The sequence below is a fragment of the Chenopodium quinoa genome, unplaced genomic scaffold (assembly GCF_001683475.1).
Source record: "Chenopodium quinoa cultivar QQ74 unplaced genomic scaffold, ASM168347v1, whole genome shotgun sequence".
In the NCBI taxonomy this organism is placed as follows: Eukaryota; Viridiplantae; Streptophyta; class Magnoliopsida; order Caryophyllales; family Amaranthaceae; genus Chenopodium; species Chenopodium quinoa.
Genome location: NW_018743206.1, coordinates 3,476,755 through 3,498,936, shown reverse-complemented (window position 1 = coordinate 3,498,936; position 22,182 = coordinate 3,476,755).

The window sequence follows — 22,182 nt, the reverse complement described above, 5'->3', positions numbered from 1 at the left end:
AAATGCCACGACGCGGCAAATGCTGACGTGTCACGGGGCTTATTCCCGTGACACGGTGCCCTTTTTTGTAATTTTGCACAGTTTTCTCCCGATTCACGGAATTTTTCACCGTGTAACGGTGCAATTTCCCGTGTCACGGTGCACATCCCGTGACACGGGATTGCTCCGTGTTTTCTCCGCGTAATCCCTAAACGCGTTTTCACTTCCCGTAACCTAATTATTTCCCATGTCACTTAATTTTCCCTCATGTCACGGGATCTTCCCCCGTATGACGGCGCCTGGCACCGTGTCACAGTGCTCTTTGCCGTGACACGGTGTTATTTTCTTAGGGTTTTTATCTTTTTAGGGTTTCGCGTGTTCCCTCTGCTCATTTTCCCTATAAATAGGACCCCTCTTTCTACAGTTCGGGGCACCAATAATCATTCTCTCTCACCTTACACCAAAAATCATTCTCTCCCTCTTTAACCTAATTTCTAGCCTCCTTATTCTTCCATAATAATTCCCCTAAGCGCTCCAAGGAGTCCATACTTAACCTGAGATACCGTCCTTAAACCAAGGCGTGAAAGGTACATATAATTGAGGGTTTGGACCAAATCAAATCTACTTTTATTTAATTTAATTCCATTTAATTTATATTTTTTTATTGAAGGTACTAACAGTTTATTCATGATATAGCAATTCAAGGAACGCGTAGAATGTGAGTAATTAATTAATTTAATTACTCTTATCTTATTCTTGTTTCTAGTATCATGATTAGGGTTATTATTATTATTTTATTTGACTAACGTTATTATTGTTAAATTGCTTCCAATATTAATGTGTATTCTATTATTATTTATGATCACCATATTGCATGTTTAAAGGGAATATGTAATTGAAAATCACGCCTAATAAGATAATTTGGACGACCGATTTAGGTTCCTTTTTAATCTTGTTATTAATTCAAGTGATCACAATATTTTAGCTATAATTATGTGTTGCATTAATATTTAACAAATTTAGCTTAATAATAGGTTGGAGCAAATTGAATCTTTGTTTGTATGCCTTTGAGATCGCAGGAATCATTTTTTACTATAAGAATCGAGTAGAGGCCAATATGGGCGAATGTGACTCTATGACTCACTTCGTACTATCATCCCCGATCCTCCTTTCATGGTTTCGAACCATATGGATTTTGATTTGGGTATTTTATACCCTGCCAAGTGGGCCAATCAGAGCATGACACATGTCACTAGAAGGGGCGCCTACTTGGACCTTCCAAATGGTGACACGTGTCGAGCAGATATTGCCCCCTGGGAATGGCGGCTTTCAAGGCCCAAATCCCAAGGGGCCCTTAAAAAACGGCGTGCCCTAATCCCTAGGTCACCAGATCCTAGGGAGGGCACACTTTCCAAAAGGACCCTATAAATAGGGACATTCTTACATTTATGGAAACGAGAAAGAAAAAACACGCAATACGAGACAACACGTCACTCTTGCATTTATTACAGAGCTGTCGTTTTCAAGGAACGTACATCACTTTACCTGAGCTTGGAATCCAAGCAGATAACTTTACTTCCACACATTTTATTACCGAACGTTTACTAACTTAATCTTCGGAGGCGGACCACCGACCATCCGGCGGTCCGTTTGCTTTGCAGGTACAGGCGTCCGTTGCTGAACCTAGTTTCAGTGTTGTAACTCTCCCAAGGGACAAAAACCCCCGAAACATTTGGCGCCGTCTATGGGGAGAGTACCTCTGAAATGGCTTCACAAGTCCCTGTACAGAATCCAGAGGCCAATCGGCCTCCAGAAGACATACAAGTCCAGACGGATCATGACTCGGGTAACGACGCTGATGTCGAAACCTATGTGGACCCAAACGGATCCCTCATCTCTAGACGCATCCGCAATAAGGAAAAGCAGGAACGTCACGCTGATCAAGCAGGGCCAAGCAAAAGTGCGGGTCAGCCAAAGAAGCTCTCGGGGTGGCAGGGTGATCCTTCCCAGGCGGCAGGATCGCCTCCCGTCACTCGAGATGAACTCATGAGACTCCTGAGCTGTCTCAGGGGTGAAATCAAACAACTCGCCTCCAAGAAGTCACCTACTCCTAGAAAGGAGAAGTCGGCCAAGAGGCCAGCCCAAGCTGGAAAACAGAAGTCGGTCAGGGACCGACAGCCGACTCCTCACCCTGAGAAGACTCGGCCCCAATTTGACCTTAACAGGCTCCGTTTCCGAGAAACGGGAACAAGAAAATCCATCCGGCACATAGAGCCAGATGGTAGCAAGAAAACATTCTCTGATGCTCGGAAATACATTGATCAGAAGAAGACCCAGCTATCAGAGTAGGCTTCAACGTCGACTTATCATGATAGCTTTTGGAATACCTCTGTGTGGTGTTCCCAGTCTGTGCATGAGACCCCAGAGACCAGCCCACGGGTTCAGTTTGGCCCTCATATGATCCAGTCGGCCCAGTAAATGGCTCAATCATTGTACCAGGCGCCGACTTTACCTTACATGCAGCCTGCCCTCTTTGGAGGACAGGCGGCATACGGCTATCAGCCGATGGACTTGCAGCTTAGGCTGCAACACCTTGGAGATCAATCCTCTGCATTCTCCAGGGAAATAACTAAAGCCGTACAGCCGGCGAAAGTTAAAAACGTTCTGGTTGGGGCCTATGACGGGACCTCCAACCTAGAAGACCACCTGCTAGCATACACTCACCTCATGTATTTACAGGGGTTGGATGATGCCGCATGGTGTCGTTGCTTTCCTGCCACCCTGAAGGGCATAGCTCAGCAGTGGTTTGGCAACCTGCCGGCTAGTTGCATAAATAGCTTCAAGACGCTTGCGTTCTTGTTTGCTTCAAACTTCTCTATGAACATTCCTGCCAAAAAGACAAGTCTTGACTTGGGAAATATACAGCAGGGAGATAGAGAGGGCTTGCGTTCCTATGTCAGGCGGTTCAATCTGGTCCGAATCCACATTCATGGGCTGTCTGATGAGGTCGCTTTCACAGACTTCTTTAAGGGTCTGAAGGACGGGTCTACTTTTAAGTACGAACTTGTCCGCAAACAAATCTTTACTCTGCAAGGAGCCTTACGGAAGGCGGAAGCCTATATACAGGCGACCGAACTCTGCTCCTCCAATAAGCAGTCGGACCATAAGAAGTCCGACCAACAGAAAGAGAGTCGGCCTGCTCAGCCGGCTCCTAAGCCAGAAGAGAGCAAAAAGAAAAAACAAGTCTGGGCTATTGATAACTCTGATCAACCGGCCCAGAAGAAGAAAAAAGAGTGGAAACCGTACGTCCCAAGGTACGAATTCCACAAGGACTGTTGCTCCATTCTCTTAGAAATTAAGGATCGGCTGACTCTAGAGAAGCCGACTCCTATGTAAGGTTCCGCTGAAAATCGGAACAAGAACAAGCATTGCCATTTCCATGAGGATGTCGGCCATGACACGAACGACTGCTTCAGTCTCAAGCGGGAGCTCAACCGTCTGGCCGACAAAGGACAGCTGAATTCCTATGTGAAGTCCAAAGTGACTTCAAAGGCAAATCCGGAGCAGTCCAAGAAAACGACTCCCCAGCCTGCTGTGAGTGCCGAAACTGATGAAGATCCGGTATACACCATAGCAGGCGACTTTGCCGGTGGTAGCCCGACCATTCGGGGCACTAAGGACCATATGAGGAAGATGGTCAAATCTGTTGAGGAAGGACAGGCGGTAGGCACATCCGCCTTCCCTAAAGTTGTCATCACCGAGTAGGACAGAGGAAAAGTCCGCCGGCCGCATGATGACCCTGTGGTCATTGAATGCAAAGTGGCCAACCAGCTGGTTGGTCGAATCCTGATTGACACAGGAAGCTCCTCAGACCTCATCAGTCTCAAATGCTTGTCCAATCTCAAATACAAGCCGGACAGCATGATGGAGGTCTCCCACACCCTTGTTGGGTTTGGGGGAGGACTTGTGCACCCGGTCGGACGGATTAACTTACCTGTCCAATTGGGAAGTAGGGGGGACGGTCGGCACATGACCATCCGTTTCCTAGTGGTTGAAGAGCTCACAGCTTACAACCTCATCTTTGGCCGACCCACCCTTAATGAGTTTAAGGCCGTCATCATCCCTGCTCTCATTCTACTCAAGTATGAGAAGGATGATGGAACAGTCGGTTCCCCAGTGGGGACCAAAAGACGGCTCGAGAGTGTTATCTCTCGGACGTCAACCCTGCAGCCGTAGCATCTGGCCGGGGCAAGCAAACGATCGTCCTCGACGATGTCGAGGAAGAACAGTCGGCCCCACCAGCCGGAAAGAAAAGAAAGACTGATCAGCTGGTGGTGGTCAAAAAAGAGAAGCAATAGCAATCACTGACCGGGGAACGGTCGGATGATCTCCGTCCCCAGTCTGCTGGTGAGCACATTGATATCCCTCTGGATGATAGCCTTCCAGAGCGGACGGTTAAGGTGGAGACTGTTGCATTTGCAAAGATGGGTGAAAGCCTTCACCAGTTTATGAGAGAATTCAAAGACATCTTTGCCTTTGAAGTGGAGGAGATGTCAGGCATCAGCCCGGATCTCGCTGTCCACAAACTCGCCGTGGATCCCAAAAAGAAGCCAATCCAGCAAAAGAAAAGAAACCATGGCGAGGAAAGAAGTCAGGCGGCAGCCGCCGAAGTTAAAAAGCTGCTGGATGCCAAGTTCATTCGGCCATGCAATTTCCCTGAGTGGGTAGCTAATGTTGTGTTAGTAAAAAAGCCGAGTGGAACTTGGCGGATGTGTGTTGACTACACAGACCTCAATAAGGCATGTCCAAAGGATAGTTATCCATTGCCTAAGATCGACAGTCTGGTCGACTCAATAGCCGGACATGCCCTAATGAGTTTTATGGACGCCTATTCAGGCTTCCACCAGATCCTCCTGTGGAAAAAAGATCAAGAAAAGACGACATTCTTCACTCATCAGGGGTTGTTATGTTATATGGTGATGTCGTTTGGTTTAAAAAATGCGCCTACTACTTTCCAACGAATGATTAATACGGTCTTCATTAATCAAATCGGAACGAATGTAGAGGCGTACATTGATGACATGATAGTCAAATCCAAACAACAGGCAGATCATCTTGCTGATCTCCGAGAAACATTCGCCACACTCACGCGGCACAAGGTCATGCTAAACCCAAAAAAGTGTGTCTTTGGCGTTGAGTCTGGGAAGTTTCTCGGATTTTTAATTGACCAAAGGGGAATAGAGGCCATCCCTGAGAAAATACAGGTAGTAATCGACATGCAGTCGCCCCGTACTGTGAAGGAAGTGCAAAAATTAACAGGTTGCCTGGCGGCCTTGGGGAGATTCCTCAGTCGGTCAGGCGACAAGTGTCTCTACTTCTTCCATGCAATAAAAAAGAAGACCAACTTTGAATGGGGGGATGATGTAGAGGCGGCCTTTCAAAAGCTAAAAACTCATTTGCACTCTTTGCCAAGGCTTGTCAGCCCTTTGCCCAAAGAGAAGCTCTTCATGTACTTAGCCGTCTCTGATCATGCCCTCAGTGCCGTTCTCTTAGCTGAAAGAGACGGCATCCACCTCCCAGTGTATTTCATTAGCCATGTTGTGAGGAACGTAGAGCTTCGGTACCCCATGGTTGAGAAATTCGACCTTGCCCTTTATATGGCCATCAAGAAGCTAAAACCGTACTTCTTAGCGCATGCGGTACAGGTCTATACTGACCAACCGATCAAGCGGCCACTCACAACCTTGGAGTCTTCTGACGAATGCTTAAATGGGCAATTGAAATGCAAGGATTAGAAATCACTTACGAACTAAGGAAGGCAATAAAGGGGCAAGCATTCGCCGACTTTATTGTCGAAATGACAAGGCCGGTTGTACCGGACAATACTGACCAGGTCTGGAAAGTGTATGTGGACGGGAGCTCCACTGTGAACGGCTGCGGTGCAGGGATTATCTGTCAGTCTCCTGAAGGAGATAAGTATGAATATGCACTACGGTTCAAGTTCCAGGTCTCTAACAATGAGGCCGAGTATGAGGCCCTGCTGGCCGGCATTCGGTATTGCAAGGCGGCAGGGGCAAAGAAGATTGACGTCAGGTCAATGGAACGTACGAGGCCACTCATCCGACCATGATAAAATATCTGCAGGCGGTCAAAAGTGAAGTTGGGACACTTGAGGAGTTCCATCTAACTCAGGTGCTTAGATCTTCAAATAATTAGGAGGATGCTCTGTCAAAACTAGCATCATCCGCCTCCTGTGAAAAACCTTGGTCGGTCTTCTGGGAAATCATGGAAAACAGAAGTATATCTAATGAAGACCCCATTGGAATTCTCGACCGAAGCTCTACCTGGATGGACAGCATCCGGGCTTATCTTGCAGACGGTACGCTCCCTGATTCACCTCAGGAGGCGGCTGTTTTGAAGAAGAAAGCGGCAAACTTCGAGCTAAGACAAGGAGAACTCTTCAAAACTGGTTTCCTGAAACCCTTGTTGAAGTGTGTTACCCTAGAGAAGGGTAAAGAGGTCCTCGAAGATTTACATGCGGGGTTCTGCGCCTCCCATATAGGCGGCAGGTCTCTGGCTGCCAAGGCCAGGCGACTCTATTTTTGGCCAACTCTAGAGTCGGATGCTATGGAAATGGTCAAAAAATGTGACAAGTGTCAAAAATTTGGCAAGCTCATCCATTGTCCGGCCATAGACCTGACGGCCATCCACAGCCTAATACCCTTTGCCAAATGGGGCATGGACATAGTTGGGCCTTACACCGCGGCCCCAGGCGGCAAGCGCTACATATTGGTAGCTGTGGATTACTTTACCAAGTGGGTAGAGGCAGAGGCGGTCAAAAACATTAAGACAAAGGACGTTATTTCCTTCATCTGGAGGAATATTATCACTCGCTTTGGGGTGCCCATGTCTATGGTTTTTGACAATGGTCCTCTATTTGAAACGCCTCAACTCAAGACTTAGCTGAGAGAGCAAGGGGTCTCAAGCTTCTTTGCATCAGTCGGTCGGCCCCAAGCAAACAGCCAGGTTGAAGCCTTCAACAAGCTGATCTCAGACGGGATTAAAAAGAAAGTTGAACGGGATGGTGGTCTTTGGGCGGATGAATTACCACACGTCCTCTGGTCCATCAGAACGACTGATAAAAGGGGCAACTGGAGAAACCCCGTTCCTCATGGTGTATGGTGCAGAAGCTGTCCTGCCCATTGAACACTATGAGCCGACTCTTCAGATCATGTTATATGATGAAGAAGCTAACTGGGAGGCCATGCGGCTAGCATTGGACTCACTTCCAGAGTGCAGGGGCAATGCTGCCTTGCGCCATGAGATTTACTGTTTGAGAATGACACGGGCTTACAACAAAAGAGTACACAAGCGTCCTCTCAAAGTGGGGGACTTTGAGCTACGGAAAATGGAGGCAATCGGTAGGGCAAATGAGCAAGGAAAGTTGACCCCAAATTGGGAAGGTCCCTACCGAATATATGAGGAAGTAAGAGACGGCACCTACCGCCTGGAAGAACCAGACGGCAGGCAGCTGCCTAGAACTTGGAATGTGGACAACTTGAAAAAGTACCATTTCTAAGTACAAATGTAAATACCTCAAACTGTCATTTCAAACTTTGCTAATGAGAATATGCCTTCAATTTCCAACTTGTCTTTTTATTATTAGTGTTGCCTGTACAAAATACAGACGGCCTATGTATTTGGGTAACGTCTGTCCCAATAACAGACGCCCCAACCTTTATGAAGGAGCCGACTACTCTAGAGCAGTCGTTCCTACGAAATTCTTTGAGCATTATGTTAACACTTAACGAATAATTGCTTAAATCTCTAAAAGGCCTAAGGCCAGATAAAATCATTTTGAGGCCAATGGCCGGATATTAAGAAAACCAGATAGAGACCGAATGGTCACCGTCTGCTCCAACATAAGTATTACCGTCTGCTCGAATATGAGTCAGATAACCGACGACTCCCATTCGGGTGAATTCGTCGAGGATAAGCATCTCCCATTTGGGTGGCACATTTCTCTACAAATTACATCAAACAGCCCTACCGAATGCTAAGGCAGCATCCGCAGTTGTTTGATTTAATCGAAAGTGAAATCTAAAAGGCCTGAATTTTCCAACTGTTCCAGCACAGGCGGAAAAGGGTCACTGTTTCATAAGTAGAGGCTATTGAGGCATTAGGCCGGATGCGCCTGATTTTGCTCTGGGGCAAGACAGGCGGAAGATTTTTACTGATCTACAAGTCAAGTTAATTACTGAGGCCCTTGGCCAGATACGCCTGTTTTCTGCCCAAACGCAGGACAGACTGACCTGCGGGCCGGATGCACCTGCACTTTGCTCTTAGGGTAGACAGGCAGACTATTTACACGAGGCCTTTGGCTGGATGCGCCTGTTCTTAGCTCTTGGGGAAAAACAGGCGAAGGATTTCTTTTCAAATTTGCTAAGGCAAGAATTTTGTATCTCGTTTGAGCCAATGGCCGAATGAAAACAATTATTAATTAGCTCCGGATGGCCGTCTGTCGCGTGGTTTAGGCAATCACCATAGTGATTGATTGACTTAGAAACTATGCATACTCTTTTAAGTATCAATAATTTCTAAGTCAATCAATTCACTCAACCGAAACCACTTGACATCCGTCCAGGAGCAAGAACGTTCGCATGTTATATAGGTTATAATACTTAGCCAAAAAACATGCAATAAAATTTTTTTTTTAAAAAAAACAAAAAAAAAGAACAATATGAATCACTTCAGCCAAACGGCCGAATGATTTTAGATTAAAAGACCCAATCACCACCAGACGATCGGGTAAGATTGTTTGTTGGCCACGCCAGAAAAATTGTCAAATTACCCGACCCCTCGGTCGGTAAAGATACATGGATACTTGGCAAGTAGGCCGAAAGATGAAATGTATGGCCATTCGGCCGCAAAAAGCTTTAAGGGGCAAAGGGATTATCAGCATTGGCAGCCGCATCATCATTTGCCGAATGCTCTTCATTTTCATCATCCTCCTCTTCCCCACCTTCGTCCCCTGAGGAGCCTGAAGAGGAGTCGGCCTCATCGCCATCAGCGTCATCCTTGTTCGCCTCCTCTTCAGCCTGACAAAAGAGTTCAGCATTGAAATCCTCGTTTGCTTGATTAAACTTAGATTTCGAGATGCCAAAATCAGCACCCGGCTGTACCGCTTCCCATGCCGTCCGCATGATGGTATCATAGTCTTCCATCATTTGTTTGACAAGGGCCTGCTTCTCCTCCTCAGCCCGGGACTGGAACTTAGCCTTCAGCTGCTGCTGTTGGTTCGCCAGGCTCCCCTTTAGGCGGCCAACCCGCTCCTTAGCCCTCTCGGCCTCTTCCTTGGCCTCTTGAAGAGGCTCAAGCTTTTCCTTGAGGCCTTTAATCTCGGCTTTAAGGTCGCTAATTTTTGAGCGAGCCGAATCCAGGTCTTTCTTCACCTGCAGGTTGGCGTCCACCTGGGAATACATCATATCAAGGGTCAAAAGTTCATTCTGAGCAATTTCAAATTGAGCTCGGTCTAAGGCGGACTCGGCTCAAGCTTTAGCAGCTGTTACCTCTTTAGTCTTCTCCGGGATTAGCCTTCTTAGCCCCAGGACGCGCAGCATGGCTTGGAAATGAGAAAAGATCCGAATGGTCAAGACCAGTCGGATATGTGCTTAAATATTAAGGAAATTTAGCTAACTTTTTTACCTCACAGAAGTTCCCCATGATGGAATCCAAGTTAAGGGTGTCGACTCCTCTCACAGTTCCCTTGTCCTCTGGATCGAGCGATCGCAGCATCTCCTTGGCCATCTGGACGACGGTCAACCTTTGCACAGGAGTTTCAAAATTATAAGTTAGTCAAGAAAGTTCTAAGAAACTATCTTGATAATGGAATTCAATGAAGATGCGGCTCATACCGTCCGGATGAGCCTCCTCCTCCTTCCCATGATGCCTCTTCTCTCCTGCTGAGCCGACAACAGTGCTGGGTTGCTTAAAGCCACCCTTCGATGCCTGAGTGGCATCCCGTTTGTTGACCTCACTGTCAGCTTCGAGAGTAGAGCCGTCCCCTCTCCTGGGCTTGTGAGCGACGTGCTTCCGGCTCTTGCCGGATGCACTTACATCACCCACCCCTGTTTTTTGAATTTAGGGTTGGGATTGCTTGGAGGGAGAAGGCCTGGTGGAAACACTCTGCATGAACAAATATTGAAAAAATTTAACCTCTATTGAAAAAATATAGCGTGTCATAAACAGCTACCTTGGGAGTTCCGGCTGCTTTCTGCTCGTCATTAGCCCTTTTAAGGACGTTGGTGCGGTACTTTGCTGCAGAGACGGCAACCGGCTTCTTTGTTACCGAGAGCTTTTCCATTGCTTTGTCTGCACCAAAAGAAAGAGTTAGGTTTTATAAACAAACATTGAAAAACAATTTAAAGTTTGCATAAGATCAGACGGCCGACTACCTCTCGGCATCTCAGAACTTAGCCCACAAGCGGCCAAGTACACCCCATCTTCCAGCCACTTGTAAATGGGAATGTAGCTTTGGGGGACGACTATTTTCTCCCCATGCTCGTTTGTCCGAACGGACACTCTAAACAGACCCCTGTCAAAAATTTCCTCTTGGGCCCGCCTAAGGAGAGGGGGCAAGGCGCTCTTACCAGCCAGGAGGGGCAGATCCTTGTTCCACCTATTATATTTTTGGTTTAGTCGGCTTTCAGAGGAATGGACAATGTGGAACTTTGTTCTCCAGTCCTTCCATTTGTTCTCCTTACCGACTGCCATCATGTACCCCTTGTAGATGGACAAGGTGTACCAGCCTTCGCCGCCCTTGGTAGGTGCTTGGCTAAGATAGTGCATGTGGGAAAATGCCTCAAAGGTGGGATCCACCTCCAGCATTTCACATGCGGCAACGTACCCGATAATATTGATCCAGGAATTCGGTACAAGTTGCCAGATACCCAGCTGGTATCCGTCTAAAATCCTCTCCACGACTGGATAAAGAGGGAAGCTTAAACCAGCCTGAAGGACCGCCTCGTAGAAGCCTAAAGCTTGGTCCTTATAACTGGCCAAGGAAGGCCAGGTTATAGTATCATCCTTGTTGGGGACAGACAAGGAAAGCCATGCCCCATTACGGTCTTACGCCTGAAATTGGCAAGACCGGATGTGATAGAGGTTCGCTTGCTTTGCGGAACATGGTGATAGTAGGGGGCGCGTTCCAAGCGCCTGGAAGCACTCGGCTCCGCCCAGCCTTCCCCTTTTTCTACTGACAAGGATTCCCTTGCAGTTTCTATTTTTGCTCGGGCTTCTTCTGAATTAACTGGGGCGCTATCAGAAGATGACGAGGCCGAATCGTCATCGGAGCTTTCCCTACAACTAAGGGATTGCCGGCTTGGGCCAGTAGGGTCCTCCCCTAGACTCTCCTCCGATGCCTGTTCTGAAGGCTCGGACTGGTACTGATTGTCGGCTTCCCTTAGAATAGTATCACTAGGGGTGCCGCTTGAAAAAGGGGGAGAGTAGTATGTTGGAATTTTGGGAAGGTCAGAAGAAGGGTTTGGGGGGTGCTTAGAAATTTCGCTAACTGGCATCCTAATGGAGCCGTCTGAATTTGGAGTCTCACCGTCCGAATGGTAAAAGGAACCATCCGACCTATATCTCCTTGTTGTCTGCTTTGTTCGAGCCATTATGTCCTGCAGATGGACAGACACTGTCGGATTTGGTGATTTACTTAAAGGAAAGTTCTCGAACAAGCATTCAGCACTCTTGGTTCTTGATTCAGCCGTCCTCGGTGACCGGCTGATCGCTAACCTAGGCCGTGCCGTGTACGTTTGGGAAACCATTCGAATAAATGAAAAATACAAGAAAAAATAAAAGAAAAGAGAAGGCGGTTACCTTATATGAAGGTTTTGTGATACGCCTGGTTGGCTGAAACAGTCGAACAGAAAGGCCGAGCGTCGGATGCTTGACAAAGTTGGGGTATTTGAGAGTCTTTTGAAAGTCAAAAGTCCAGAGATTCTCCAAAGATTCGCAAAGGTGTGAAAACGAAAATGAAGTCAAACCCTCCTATTTATAGAAAGGGGAAACCCTAATTTTTCCCCCCAAAAATTCAATTTGAAAATCCAACCAGTCAGATGAAGACACCTGTCACAGGTGCCACGTGCAATACACGTGACCCCTGTGAGGGGCAAATGATTTGGGTATTTTATACCCTGCCAAGTGGGCCAATCAGAGCATGACACATGTCACTGGAAGGGGCGCCTACTTGGACCTTCCAAATGGTGACACGTGTCGAGCAGTTATTGCCCTTGGGAATGGCGGATTTCAAGGCCCAAATCCCAAGGGGCCCTTAAAAAACGGCGTGCCCTAATCCCTAGGTCACCAGATCCTAGGGAGGTCATACTTTCCAAAAGGACCCTATAAATAGGGACATTCTTACATTTATGGAAACGAGACAGAAAAAACACGCAATACGAGACAACACGTCACTCTTGCATTTATTACAGAGTTGTCGTTTTCAAGGAACATACAGCACTTTACCTGAGCTTGGAATCCAAGCAGATAACTTTACTTCCGCACATTTTATTACCGAACGTTTATTAACTTAATATTCGGAGGCGGACCACCGACCATCCGGCGGTCCATTTGCTTTGTAGGTACAGGCGTCCGTTGCTGAACCCAATTTCAGTGTTGTAACTCTCCCAAGGGACAAAAACCCCCGAAACAGAGTTAGTAATCTCATGGATTATGAATGGGGTGTAACCTTCACGGGTCAATCGTTGTTGCCTATCGTTGTCCCTTATCGTGGTTGCCTTTTTATGATCCGTGAACGGTTTACAAGTTCCTTAAAAACTTGTTGGCGGCTCCCTACTTTATTTGTCCCTAATTGTATTATGTCAATTCCCACTTCCTATGAGTGCCAAGCATATTCACACATGATTTAACATAGGCGCACCTCGAACGACACCTACAATATTGCTATACGGTAATTCCATTTGGGTTGAAAAACGCAGGTTCCACCTACCAAAGAGCAGCCACAACATTGTTACATGATATGATGCACAAAGAGGTGGAGGTCTATGTTGATGATATGATTGTCAAGTCAAATGATCGCCCAAACCACATCATTGCACTTCGCAAGTTCTTTGAAAGACTACGGAAGTACAACATGAGATTAAATCCAGCAAAGTGTGCATTTGGAGTCACGTCAGGCAAAATACTTGGATATGTGATCAGTTCCCGAGGGATTGAAATAGATTCCACAAAAGTCAAAGCGATCATGGCCATGCCACCACCCAAGAATGAGAAAGAAATTTGAGGCTTCATTAGAAGGCTGCAATATATGAGTAGGTTCATATCAAAACTCACAGCGATATGTGAACCTATATTCAAGAAGATTGAGAAAAATGTCTTAGTCACATGGGATGAAGATTGCCAAAATTCTTTCGACAAAATCAAAGAATACCTGGCAAACCCACCCGTGCTAGCGCCAGCAATGCCTGACTTTCCTCTTCGACTCTACCTTACGGTCACAAGAGAAACGATGGGGGCAATGCTAGCACAAGAGATAGAAAGCAAGGAGAATGCAATTTACTATTTGAGAAATAAGCTTCAAGGATATGAGACACGATACATACCACTTGAAAAGTTGTGTCTCGCACTTGTGTGGGCCGCATAGAAATTAAGACATTACATTCTCACTCATACAGTGCATGTCGTGTCCAAGATGGATCCTCTCAAGTACTTGTTCTAAAAAGCAACACTCAATGGCAGATTATCAAGGTGGATTGTCAACCTTGCTCAGTTATACTTAAAATTTGTACTACAAAAAGCCATCAATGGTTCTGTGGTTTCTCACTTCTTAGCAGATTTTCCGCTAGAAGAAGTTGAGAAAGAAGAAGATGAGTACGGTTTCCCTGACAAAGATTTACTCATGACCGAAGATAATAGCTAGACACTCTATTTTGACGGAGCTTCAAACCAAAAAGGTTATGATGTAGGGGTCTTGCTTGTATTACCCAATGAAGAGAATCCCCATTTCCATGATGCTCGACTTTGATGTCACCAACAATGCCGCAGAGTACGAGGCATGCATCTTGGGATTAGAAATAGTTGTGGCCTTGGGAATTAAGAAGCTCAAAATCTACGGTGATTCATCACTAATCATTAACTAGATCTCCAAGAGATGGAAGGTGAGAAGTGAAAGTCTTGCTATGTATCAAGCTCATCTAGAAACTCTCACGGAGCAACTAGATGAAGTGGAATATACGTACTTGCCTAGAGAAGAAAACCAGTTTCCGACGCACTGGCTAAATTAGCGTCAATGGTGCGAATTCCAACAGACCCAATCAGAATGCCATTGACCATAGAAAGAAGATATGAGCCGGCTTATGTGCACGCACTTGATGATGAACAAGAATTACAAGAAAGATGAAGAGCCATGGTGTACAGATATCCTTGACAACGTTACAAAGGGAGAACACCCTCCGAATATTGATAAAAGGGCACGACGTGCTTTGAGGCTCCTAGCCTCACAATATGTGCTCATAAGGTGAGAACTCCACAAGAGGATTACGCTAGGGAGAAATCTCTTATGCATAGCTAAGAAAGAAGCACACAAAACCATGGAAAACCTTCATGCGGGCATATGTGGAACGCATATGAATGCTAAGATGTTAGTCGAGAAGATTCAACAACAAGGTTATTATTGGACTACTATGGAGAGAGATTGTCACGAATACGTCAAAAAATGTATGAAATGTAAAGTCTATGCAAATTTACATCACGTTCCACCTTTGCTTCTCTACACATATACTTCTCCATGGCCTTTCTCTACTTGGGGTATCGGCATCATTGGAAAGATAACGCCACCAGAACAAAGGGGCATGAATTCATCCTTGTAGCAATCGACTATTTCACCAAATGGGTCGAAACTACCTCACATGCTAAGTTAACAGCAAAACATGTAGCTCAATTCATTGAGTAAGATATCATATGTCGCTATAGGGTACCTCATGAGATGATCATTGATAATGGAACGCATTTCCAAGCCGAGTGCGCCGAACTATTACAGAAATATCATATCAAGCATCACAGGTCATCATCCTACAGGCCACAAACAAATGGTACGGCGGAATCGGCCAACAAAAATGTGAAAACTAACATCGAAAAGATGACGGAAAATTACAAAGACTGGCCAAGTCAGCTACATTTTGCCCTTTGGGGTTATCGAACCTCTGTCCGTACATCAACATGGACCACCCCTTTCTCTTTGGTCTATGGAGTTGAAGTTGTACAACCAATAGAGCTCGAAATCCCTTCTCTCCGAATCGCGTTGGAAAGCCAACTAGATGAAGTCGACTGGATTAGAGCAAGATATGATGAACTAGTCTTACTTGACGAAAAACGCTTGGCAGCTTTGCATCATTTCCAAACCTACCAACAGCATATGGCGCGACATTTCAATAAAAAAGTCAAGACTAGGAACATCAAGGAAGGTCACTTGGTGCTTAAGGCACTTCGTAAAAATGTAGATCCAAGAGGAAAATTTAGACCAAATTAGTCAGGTCCGTACATTGTTAAATCCATTTTGTCTGGCGGAGCGGCACAATTGGTAGACATGGATGGTAACGGTTTCCACAATTTAACCAACTTGGATCAACTCAAGAAATTTTATGCCTAGTTGCATGGGTTCATGACCCGATAGAGCTACGTTTGACCTGATTCCTTTTAAAGATACGTAGGCAACCCCTCAAGGGGGCCTGGCCACTTTAAAAAATAAAATCCTTCCTCCGTCGATCAAGTAACACATAAAACAGCAAAATGGAGCTAAAGCGAGAAAAATCATACATTTCTCCAGTTCAACACCCACCGCGCCACGTCAGCATACACCGTCGCATGATGGTTTCCACCGTGCCACGGTGGAATTGCATAAAAAAAATTACCGCGCCACGGGGAGTTCCATCGTGTCACGGCAGTTTCAACCGTGGCACGGTGGAATTCCAGCAATAAATAAATAAATAAATAAATCTGCCGCGCCACGGGGAGTTCCACCATGTCACAATAGCTTCCACCGTGACATGGTGGAATTCCAAAAAAAAAAACAAAAAAAAGATGTGGTGAATTGTTCTGTGGCGTAGTAAAACTGGACTTTGCGAATTCTGTTATTTGTTCGACATTTGTTATTATTCTTCCATTGCGTCCGACTTCTTGACTCGGATATATAAAAAAATAATAAAAAAAGTCACTATAATTTTTATTTAAGGCGAAAATAAATATGCTATTATTATTGAAATAAATGGGACTACAATTATTGGCATCATGCGCCTTATTTAAAAAATAAAAATTATAAATCATATAAGTAAAGCAATATTGATCTAATCCTTCTTCACGTTAGGAATCTCCTTCTCTTTTTCAACTAGGTCGGCCTTCACCATTAATGTATCTTTTGTAGCCCGAACCGTCACACCCCTAGTCGAACTTTCACCCCTTTCACCTTTCTTAGAATTCTTTGACTTCTTCTCTCTATAAACCATCTTTTCCTTACCCTTTCCTTTCACATAATTCTTCTTTTTAGGCATTATAGGATTCTTAAACTCAATTCCTTGTGTTCTCGGACCTAGACGATATTTAGGAGGCGCCTTCTTACTTCCAAGACGTCCCTTCATATCAAAGTTGTGTGATCCAACTCGATCCCTCCTACTTTTAGGATTCAACCATGCCTTGTATGCACCAGATAAGGGAGGAGGAGCTTGGTTACTTGCTGAAACAGTCCACAAAGGTCTTTCAATCCAATAAGCCTCGTTCTTGTGAACGTTACTTTCGTGCAACGATACTTCAGGAGGACTATCGTTATAGCGTGGAACTACTCGTTCAAGTCCATATTGTCGCATCAATCGAGAAGCACAATAAAAAGTCAGCTTTAAAATACTAGGAACGCGACAATACGGAGTATCATTCGTGCCAACCATCCTAGTAAGCCTCTACCAAGGCACCACCCACCGAATGGAAAATTCTCTGTTTTCAAAGAAATTCTTCCAATCATCATATGACATGTTCGCAGAGTAATTCTTCTTCCTGCGGACTAGATCGTTGGGACCATATTTTTCAATATCGTCGGGGGCTTCAAAAAGTTATAAACGCTCCATCAACCAAATCTGCAAAATAAAAAAAATCAGTCAGAAAAAAAAATTGTAGAAAACCACCGTGACACGGCAGAATACACCGTGTCACGGCAGGCATGCTCCGTGACATAGTGCCTGTTTCGTGTCACGAGGGCTACCCAGATCTCGTTTTTACCTGCAATAGTACTAGAGAGCCCTTCCTGACGGCTTTCCGGTCAGCATTTGCTTCGTCAAGGCCGCGCAAAGTTTCTCCAAGGCACATAGGCATAGGAGATCTCCCGGATTCAACATGTTCAAGCACAAATGCTAATCAAGCATGTCCTACCCTACCGTTTGTAAATAAAAGCTTGTTAAACATGCAAAAAATATAAGCCCTTCTACATTATACATGATAAGACTCAGAGACAGGGCGGATAAAATACAAATATGCAACTTTTTCTAAATCTACCTCATTACCACACACAATTTTATTTAAATCTGGTTCTGACAGATTCAGATGGCGTTCAAAGTCTTGGTAATCATACTCACGTAGGGTAGGCATGGCAATGAGATTTCTTGCTAGAAACCCAAAGATGGCACCGAAATCCTCCGGCAGGGGACATATTTCATCGTAATCAAATATAAACAACGTGTTTCTGGACACCAATAGTCTAAAGCTTCCCTAATAAAATCATGTTCAATTGCTACATGTCTCAAGGCTAATAATCCTATGACATAAAACGATTCCAACTCTCTTTTGTCAGCATTGGTCAAAGAATATGACCAGTCACGCAATGTATTATCAAAATTCTGAGACATTATTATTGAAATATGAAATTCTAATTATTTTATGTTTCGTAATTATGCATATCACGAATATACTGGTCCTATTTACAGCAAAAACGCTTAGAAATACTCAAAATCTATCTTTCTATACGCACAAACCACATCGCTGCAGAATACGCGCACCGTGACACGTGAATTTCCACCGTGTCACAGGAATTTATGCCGCGACACGGCAGCCTTTGTCGTGACACGATGTATAGTGCCGTGTCGCGATGCCCACGCGTTTTCATTTAATATCCTTTACCTATTTTTATGTGGATTTTTATTGTTTTGTCTTCACCGTTTATCTTTTAATACTGTTTTTCGAGAGTTTCACTCCTAATAAAATTCTCCATTTATTTTTTTTATTTCTTATTTTTATTTTATTTTTTTATCTTTATTATTTTTTTTTATTTTTTTATTGTTTATTATTACTTTATTCTTATTTCTATTTTTCTTTATTATTTATTATTATTTTATTTTTATTTTCCTTTTTCTTTTGGGAAGTTGTAAAACTTGTCCCATTTTCAGGCTTATTTTTATTTTTCCGTTTTATTTTGGAGGAGTTGTAAAACTTGTCCCTTTTTTCTTTTTTATTTCTTTTTTCTTTTGGGGAAGGTCGGTACCCTCCACTTACCTTTTTTCGCGTCATTAATAAATACACAATCACACACAATTAGTCTCAAGCACACACTAATACACACTAATAAATGCATAAACTGTGAATAATGTACAAAGTGAATCATGATGCATAAGCAGTGTCAAGTGTCATCAACCAAAGTACAAAATAAAGACCCTCGGTCAAAAATCTGTAGAACTAGAAGAGTGAGGATCAGTGTCATCTCTAGCCTGTGAATACGGGAACAGTGAACAAAAGAGTCCCGCCATCATCCGGGTACGATGAGTAGTATCCTTATTAGTCCATGTAGCTCCAGTAGTTGTGAAACTCAAAGCAGGACCTGTCCAACTGGCAAATAACGTAGACTAACTCCAAGAGGTAGAAAGCGTCGGTGGAGGCATCGTCCCAGACACTGGAACTGAAAACAAGCTAGGCACAAGTGGAGGAAGCGCCCCAGACAATGGAACTGAGTATAAACCCTGATCCACAGGAGTAATGACTGGCCTGATCTCAGGCTGTGAAGATGAATGACGCTGCCACTGACCCTGAAAGTGCTGGAATGACTAGGAAGGCTGAAGCTGCTGCCACTGAACCTCCTCAAACGATTGAGAAAGTTGAGGCTGCCGCTGAGATTGAGAATGCCGACGAACCTCAGGAGATCCTCTGCCAGGACTAGGCTCCCCCTCGTCCAAGCCTCTATGCATCGAGCGCGAGCGGGACCTCGGTCGCTCCTGAAAGACACAAAATCAAAAGATGTCAATGATGTAAGATAGAACAAATGGTAAAATGAAAAAAAAGTTAACTTACCTCAAGAACATCGCCAAAACCGCCCCGATAACTCACACCACGCCAATGCTTGATGATGTAGTACTTCAAAACGTCAACCAGCTTCATGAATCCCATCATCTCCGGGTGAGTAGGCTGAGAACAAAGCAAAGAAAAATCAGTAACAAGCGGTATTAAAAAGGATGAATAATGTGTGAAAAAGCTTACCGGCTCAAACATATTAGGAAAAGACTCTTGCGCCTATCTGAAACCCTCTGGCACGTCAGCAAATTATTCCTCGGCAATACCGATCGGTCCCGGGTAGCGGACAGATTGAGGCGGCACCTCAATCTTCCCCACACGGCAAACAGTCGTCTGAAAATAAAATCAAATAATCAGGTTATTCGACAGTTTAAACAGAGACTAGCAATAAAATTCTCAAAAGAAATCATACCTCGGGAAGATGGGGTGGAGGAGCCAAAGAGGGAAGATAATCCTGCGAATAATCGCCCTCGATAGGCACAAGCTCCTGCCAAGGAAAAGTGTAGCGCTCTTCCCTGTTTATCAACTCCCTAAGTAAACGTGAGTCCAGCATCAACTCTGGTGGAGGCAAAGGCACCACAAAGCGATCATCACTGTGCTGACAAACAACACGCTCCCTAATATACCAAATAAAGCGTTCAGTACCAACAAAAACAATACGGTACGCCGAAAGCTACAAGGCCTCGGGAAGATCAGTCATCCCAGCCAATGGCCGATACTAGATATCAATAGCAACCTGAAAACTATAAAAAGTTGCAATGAACGCCGAAAATAAATTCAAGGTAGTGAATAACATGCTGCAAAAACAATTCTTACACCAACGGAAGAGGTGCCTCGACGTAGCAGTCCGCGCAGCGTAGGGACGGACTCCACTCGTGACTCGCCTCGGTCACGCCAGCTAGCTCCGACAGGGAAGTCATGGATAGCTCCACGACGCCGTTGAGGGGCCAATCCCGGAAAGTACTCATGAAACCATAGCTGCAATGAAAAGTAGTCTTTAATCAAACAGATTAAAACAAAACAAGAAGAAGAAAGATCGTCACCTCTACGACTATCCATAAACCGTAGACAATGACAGGATCCTGGTCATTCAGCTGCCTACATCCATTACGTAGCGACAAGAGAAGATCGGCATATCCAACGCTGGCCCAACTAAAGGATCTTATCTCGCCGATCCTGACCAAAGAAGGAAGGTTGCAAACGAGCGCACGTGAACTCCTATCAGGAGAAAGAGTCACGGAAATGAGAATCAAAATGAAAATCTGCACTCGCTGCTCAGGTGATGACTCATCCATGTCAAAGCCACGGGCCATAATAAAAGCCAACTCTGATCGCCCGCTCTTAAGACAACCTAGAGGCACCGACTGAGTCCTGATGTGTTGAACGACTAGACCTAACAAATCTGCTACATCAACCGCCCCCCAAGTAAGGTAAGGCATTTTCTCTACGACCTTATTGGTGAAGCGTAAACCGCTGATCATGCTAAAGTTCAAGGGGGGTCACTGTCATCTCCCCCCAAGAAAAGTGAAAAGTGTTGGTAGTATCCCAAAAATACTTCAACAACGCGCAAACGACTGTCGGGCCACAACCTATGGGGGCTGCGAAACCCTACGGCCGTCGAATAAAAATCTACTAAACCAGCAGATTCCCACAAGGCGTTCGTAACAGGATCCCTCGTGATAATCCCATATAGTCGAGGAACAAATCTCCAGCTCTGGATCCATGATGGCGAAGCATGCCATCGACTATGCCGGCAAGTGGACGGTGAGAAACGTGGTTCTCACGGTAGAAAACCAACTCATCTGGCGTCCACAGAGGTAACATAGTATTAGTTTGTCATGGAGAAACTAAATACTAGAAATAATTCCATGACAAACTAATACTATGTTCTCCTAATTCCATGATACTATGTTCTCCTTGACAATATAGTACATATAAAAAACAAAACATGTTTCAAAGTTGTACAAGAACGATAAATTGGCACATCATGGCATATTGTAGAAGATCTACAACAAATAATATCATCATTTCAAGTAAATAAGAACACAATTTCACACAAGTAGTACCAAAAAATGATGATTTGCTCAATTTCTCCCCAAAACACACAAACTTGGTCTCAAATTGCTCACGAAGACACATACATCCATATACAAGTCAATTCATAGCAAGAATTTTGACATGGAAGCTCAAAATTAAAAACCCCCGATTTGATATTTTTTTTAGGGTTTCACGCAAATATTGAATTTACAACAAAACTTGAGACAAACCAAAGGAAACTTACATAGATACTTGTGAGAAATAAAAAATGAGGAAATTAGCAAAAAGTTAGAGCAAATTTGGTGGAGAATTTAGCTACAAAAGCTCAAAAAACCCACAAAAGTGCAGCAGCAACCACGTGACACGGTGGTCTAAAGCCGCGGCACGGTGAAGCTTTCCCGTGTCACGGTGATTCCGAGATGGTGGCGGAGCTCCGGCAGCAGCAGTGGAAAGCAGTGAAGCTCAAGCAACAGCAGCAGCAACAAACAAAAAAAAGGGGTAAATATGCGCAACCGGACGCCGTGTCACGTTGTGTACCCCGCTCGCCGGTGCCGCCGGCCGTGGCACGGTGGTCTATGTAAATTAAAAAAAATGCAGAAGAGAAAGAGAGCAGAAGAAGGTTGAGATCGAAAATGGTGAAAAAGAAGTGAGAAAATGGGGAAGAAGCAGCTAGTATTTAAAGTCAAAAACACCATTAAACTAGCATTTCCCGTGCCACGAATCCCGTTATCTTGTAACAGCTTGTTTGCACGTGGCACGGTGCAATTATCCATGCGCATGAACAAAATCAGCACAAAAGAAAACCCCGCGTCACGGGATTCCCCACCG